Consider the following 6,365-nt stretch of genomic DNA (forward strand, 5'->3'; position numbering starts at 1 on the left):
TTGAACCTTGGCTTTTTTTAGCCTAATGTCCAGCTGTCACTCTGGAATTTCTATTCAGTGTAAAGAACAGTTGTATAATTTGTTAAACTGCTTATCTTATTTGGATTTTGTAGGCTTCTTTTCTGTTTTGCCAGATTCTGTCCTCAGGTAATTATTTTCTTTTTTCTCCAGAAAGTATGTGCATGAAGTAAATGTTCTGATCTCTTCTGCTTTTTAAAATATTTTCATTTTAGTGCAACATCTGTTTGTTAGGTTGTCTGGGCAAAGAAATAAAGGTTTTAATCTATTTTGTCTCATCTTTGACAATTTTGCACCACAATAGTGAATGATAAATTAACTATTGCCGATTAAATTGCTGATTTCAATCTCATGTATTTTTTTCATGCTGACGCTGTATAAGTCTTGGATCTCATTAATAGGATGTCCTTTATTGAGTGTATATGTAAAGCACTCGATTAATCTTCAAACATACAGTCTAAGGAAGATTTCTTGTCAAAAGTTTGTGATTTTGGATCTACTTTAAGAGTAAATCTCATAGTGTTTGCTAACAAATTGGATACAGGGTGCGAGAGTACAAGAATTGGCACCCTTGGCATTATGCCTTTGGGCATGAATAGCTGGAAGAATCTTTGCCTTTTATTGTTATAGGGATGACTAAAAACAAACCAGCATACAAACAAAACCAAACAGGTTATAATGAGTTATTTATTCCCAAGAAATTTGTTGAACACTTGTTTTGGGCTAAGCAGTTTTTGTTCTAGGGTCAATTTTGTTATTATTGGATTGTCTCTTAGACCTCCAAAAGCAGTGATTGAGAGACCTTAGTTGAAAATATACATTTGAAAGACATCATCATACGCATTATATTAAGACCTATGGTGGAACATCATTAACAAAATTTTGAATGTAATAGAAGTGAGAAAAGGTCCAAGGGCAAAGTCATGGGTCATCAGGGTTATGACCTAGAAACAGAAAAGCAGTTGGTCCAGTGCTGGAAGGAAAATCTGGACTGTCTTGTGAGGTCTTAAAAGCCAAATATTGGCCAGGCGTGGTGGCTCACACCTGTAATTCCAGCACCTTGGGAGGGCCAGGTGGGTGGATCGTGAGGTCAGGTGAAATGCTGTCTCTACTAAAAATACAAAAAAATTAGCCAGGCTGCTCTCGTGTGCCTGTAATCCCAGCTACTCAGGAGGCTGAGGCAGGAGAATGGCTTGATGGCCAAGATTGTGCCACTGCACTACAGCCTGGATGACAGAGCAAGACTCTGTCTCAAAAAAAAAAAAAAAGAGAAAGCCAAACACTTGGTCAAGTAGTATGAATGTTGAGAATTGATTATTGAATTTAGCAACAGAGAGGTATTGAGAGATTAATAAGAACAGTTTTGATGTAAGGATGGAATGAAAGTACTCTTTAGAAAGTCCAAAAATAATGTAGTGAGAAATTGGAGATAGTATATTCAGATAACCATTTCAATAAAATTGGTCAAGGAATAACAATGTCAACAGTGTATCCTTTAAGTAAACAATTTTGTCTGAAAATTTATTATAATCCTAGTTGAATATATATGTATATGTATCAGAAAAAGAAACATATTTCTCAGTAAATGAGCTTGCACAATTTGAGGAGAGCAAAACAAAAATTGATATTTAAAGTCCCTTGTAGCTAAGAATCCAGAGAAATAAATCTAAAAAAAAAAATGATGCAAGGTAATCTCCATCAGCTTAATAACATTTCTGTCAACTTCAGCAAGCTGATTTTCATCAGAAGCCAATGATATGGTAAGGCTATGAATACATTTCTTGGCAGTGAAGGAATGAAGTTGATTGGGATTACAAACTGGCATATAACTTAACCAGACAAATAAATAATCTTTTTGAATGAACAAATTTTATTTTGCAAAATGTTATGTAATCCTTGCCTAAACTAACATTTCTCTTGGGGATATTTTATAATTGTAACCTCATAAATGAACATTAGCAGCAGAACTAGAATGAATGCAACTTGGATTGAGGTATACAAAGCAAATTGCTTGAATTGAATTAATAACGGCAGGAGATTACTGATATTTGTTTTATCTGTACTTTTAAAGACTTGAGTACAAAAGTAACTAATTAAAAACAATAATTTATTAAGTGAATTTACATTAAAATTTGGTGAGATTATAAGAAATACATAATATATACTATGGCATAATGTTTGAAAAGGCATTTTTCTAGAGATTGTGCAAATCCCCTTCAGACTACCTATGGAATACAACAGTGATTTGAGGAATATGGTCTTACAAAGGGCTCCCACTATCACTGCAGTTTATTAGATCTCACCTTAAGTTACGGTTGAAGAAATACTTACATGGTCAAATATAGTACAAAAATCACAGATTTGAAGCAACAGTAAAGAAGCAATTGTTGCACTTAAATGATAAAAACTCACACAGTTTAGGCTTAAAAGATGCAGAGGCCACCTCCTATGCAAAGGCACTAAGGTTTCTGTTCTAAGAGAAGGAAGGTCTGGGGTATAGTGAGTGTGGGTTGGAGATAAGAACAATACTAAGGGGTAGTCAAAGGTGCAGTTGATAAGGACACTCTTCACCCTTTCCTTACTAGTTTTGTGTCTAGATTTTTCCCAAGTGCAAGGAGTGGATTTGGACCTCAGAAATTTCAAAATCTGAATGACAATTGAAAAAGAGCAGTCTGACCTCTCCATCTATGGATAACTATGGACAACAGACTCAAATAAGGACAAAGATTAGTTAGGAGGCTATTCTTTTTCTCCCTCAGAAGATAATAATGGCTTAGATCAATACTAAAAAACTTCTTTTCTAGTGTGAAGTAGATGTCCCTCCCATATTAAGGCAGAGTTCTCACTTTGTGCTCAAGGAAAAACAATACCGGGACAAATGAGAAAACTCTTAAATAGCAAGAGAAAGTGAAAACCTGGCCACATATAGTGAATTTGTGAAGTGATAACAAACGTGAAATGGAGAAAGCAAACAGGTTTATTTCCCCCATAAATGTGCAAGGAGAAGACAGGGTAGAATTCTCATTTAGACTTCAGCAATGGCGTCTAAGACTTAAGAGCAAGGTAGGATGGTCCCTCATTGACAGTTTTTCTTAGGAGAAATAGTAGAGTTTACACAAGTGGTGTGAAATGTTTTCTTCAAATTGACAATGATGAACTATTTGATGGGTCATGATCAGCATTATACAATTAAAAAAGAAGCTACAAAGGCAAGGCTTCATTGCATTTTGAAGACATGATGCTATGAGTTATGAACACTTATCTGATAATGTTTACCTATATGTGAGAGATTATTTTCCTTTTCCTCTACCAAATTCAACACTATCCTGCCCATCTAAAAGCAACATTTGCCATGAAGAAACACAATAACATTCTGATAAATTTTATGCCAGAGCAGTAGGGCAAAGATGGACCATAGCTAAACATTCTTTGCTCATTTGCTCCCTTTACAAAGTCCCCAAAGAAAATTTGTCTTCAACATGATTGCATCCATCTCTGACAGTTGAAAAAATTCACTTAAGGTACTCATTTTGTCATTCTTTCTAACCTTCTCATTATTTCTCTATTTTGCCCTCAGGATAATAATGAGCCAAAAACTTACTTAATTGTGTCTGATAAGTAAAAGAGCAGTAAAAACGGGAGCTGTCTATTCAGGAAGGAAAAAATAATCCATAAATTGTCAAGTAAAATTGGATGTAATAATCAACCTGTAAACTTTTAGTTCAGAGTTTTATTTTAAAATCTAAGATATCCATCTACTTCCTTTATAAAATACCTTGTTGTTCTTGAAACACTGAGGATATGTTTTTAAAAATCTATCTGCTTTAATTCAATATATTCTGATTGCTCTAGAAATAATTAAAGGTACTTAATGCCTCTTGATGAAATAGCCATATTTTAACGAATGCATTTATTACACTAAACACAAGTATATTCTTTAGGTATATAATTATTTTGTTTGCAAGACTAGCCTTCATATATGACAGTGTTTGTATGGAAGACAGCATACACAGTAGTACAAAAATAATCTCAAAATACACTTTTTTGTCATTATTTTATTATTTTTATATGTACAGTATATAAAATTGTATGCCTTATGTTTGATTTCCTAATGATACAAATTTCTGTGAGACAGTAGGAGTTTAATTTCACTGTAGAAGAACAGAGAAAACATATGGTTTGACACTTTCATGCTGGGAAAAGGACAGTTTAACCCTGTGAGATAAAGAAAGGATAAAAAGTTTGAACTGTGGCTGGTCTAGAGTTTTAGAGTTGATGTGAAGAGACTGACTGAATACAAATTACTGAGAAGCAATCAATTAAGTTTGTGCAGAGGAAATGCACCATTTTAATTATTCGCCAGTCTGAATTTTTCCATTATTTCACTAATTTTGTGAAATGAGTCAGCATTTTCAGAAACACATCGATTTCTTCGAAACACTGTCATATTTTTAAAAATATTTCAGAGTACTTTGACAATTACACTGAGATTTCTGTGGTTAATATTCTTCTTGGGGAATAAAGTTAACACTTGGAGGCAACTTTATATTACGATTAATACATTTAAAATATATTAACTGTTTTCTTATAATAGGAATAAGTGATAATGCGTATAAAATAACAATTGTATGAAATTATAAAACTACATTTACTTATTGAAAAAATATTGACACAAATTTATATTGAGCAAGATTTAAGTAATTAAACAAGGGTTAAGTTACTCATCAAACATCTGTGGAGTAGGTTTCATACGTATTTTATATTTAATTATTGTATTTAATCCAAACAGTACATATTAATCACCTCAGGTTTGTTTGTTTTTTAAAGAAAGCTATAGCTAAATGAGACCAAATGCCTTATTCCAAGTCACAGAGTAACTAAATAGAAGAAATGGTAACAAATTTAGAACAAACCCAAATTTTACCGATTTTTCTCTAAATGACTGTGCTAATTAGATCCCGGTGTTGTCTGAGGGGAAGTTGCCATGACAGTTTTTGAAGGTAATGGCTGTAACATTATATATATGCATAATTTGAGTTATGAAAATATACATATTATTTCATAAACTATGTTTCTAACAGTGTATTAGAAATGACTATTTTAGAGAATGGAATACTTACTTATGAGGATGAAAGTACCTTGTATGGTGAACAAAGTATCCTAACTGTATTTTTTCTTTATCTAGATAGTATCTTACTATAGTATACAATAAAATAATAAGCAATAAAACAACAGTATGATGATAATGGCATATAGAATTAGAGACTAGAATATTTACATTGATTAGCTTTTATGTATTTATTGGCAATTCATTTACACAAACAAATTATCATCAATACCTTGTCACAGAAAAATTTAATAGCACTCTTGGCATGTGACCTATTCAATGTTAAGAATTTGGTTTGCGGCCCCGGTGGAGAAGCTGAGGTCAACATCAGATTTGAAATATTTAAAGTGGATACAAAACTATTTCAGCAATGCAGACAATTAAGTGTGTTGTTGTGGGTGATGTTGCTGTTGGTAAAACATGTCTCCTGATATCCTACACAACAAACAAATTTCCATCGGAATATGTGCCAACTGTTTTTGACAATTATGCAGTCACAGTTATGATTGGTGGAGAACCATATACTCTTGGACTTTTTGATACTGCAGGGCAAGAAGATTATGACAGATTACGACCGCTGAGTTATCCACAAACAGATGTATTTCTAGTCTGTTTTTCAGTGGTCTCTCCATCTTCATTTGAAAATGTGAAAGAAAAGTGGGTGCCTGAGATAACTCACCACTGTCCAAAGACTCCTTTCTTGCTTGTTGGGACTCAAATTGATCTCAGAGATGACCCCTCTACTATTGAGAAACTTGCCAAGAACAAACAGAAGCCTATCACTCCAGAGACTGCTGAAAAGCTGGCCCGTGACCTGAAGGCTGTCAAGTATGTGGAGTGTTCTGCACTTACACAGAAAGGCCTAAAGAATGTATTTGACGAAGCAATATTGGCTGCCCTGGAGCCTCCAGAACCGAAGAAGAGCCGCAGGTGTGTGCTGCTATGAACATCTCTCCAGAGCCCTTTCTGCACAGCTGGTGTCGGCATCATACTAAAAGCAATGTTTAAATCAAACTAAAGATTAAAAATTAGAATTCGTTCTTGCAATAATGACAAATGCCCTGCACCTACCCACATGCACACGTGTGAGACAAGGCCCATAGGTATGCCCCCCCTTCCCCTCCCAGTACTAGTTAATTTTGAGTAATTGTGTATTGTCAGAAAAGTGATTAGTACTAGTTTTTGTTTTGTTGTTTCCAAAAAAAAAGTGGTTTTTTTTTTTTTTTTTTTTTTTTTTTTT

At 33.9% G+C, this 6,365-nt stretch overlaps 1 pseudogene across 1 annotated transcript; it reads left to right on the forward strand.

The window, feature by feature from the left end:
* The first annotated feature begins 5,430 nt into the window (after nucleotides 1–5,430).
* Nucleotides 5,431–6,322, forward strand: LOC108531824 (cell division control protein 42 homolog pseudogene; annotated as a pseudogene). The gene has a single exon (XR_001886291.1). The product of XR_001886291.1 is annotated as a cell division control protein 42 homolog pseudogene (transcript).
* Nucleotides 6,323–6,365: the final 43 nt, after the last annotated feature.

Source organism: Rhinopithecus bieti, unplaced genomic scaffold, assembly GCF_001698545.2.
Source record: "Rhinopithecus bieti isolate Rb0 unplaced genomic scaffold, ASM169854v2 scaffold_9015, whole genome shotgun sequence".
NCBI lineage: Eukaryota > Metazoa > Chordata > Mammalia > Primates > Cercopithecidae > Rhinopithecus > Rhinopithecus bieti.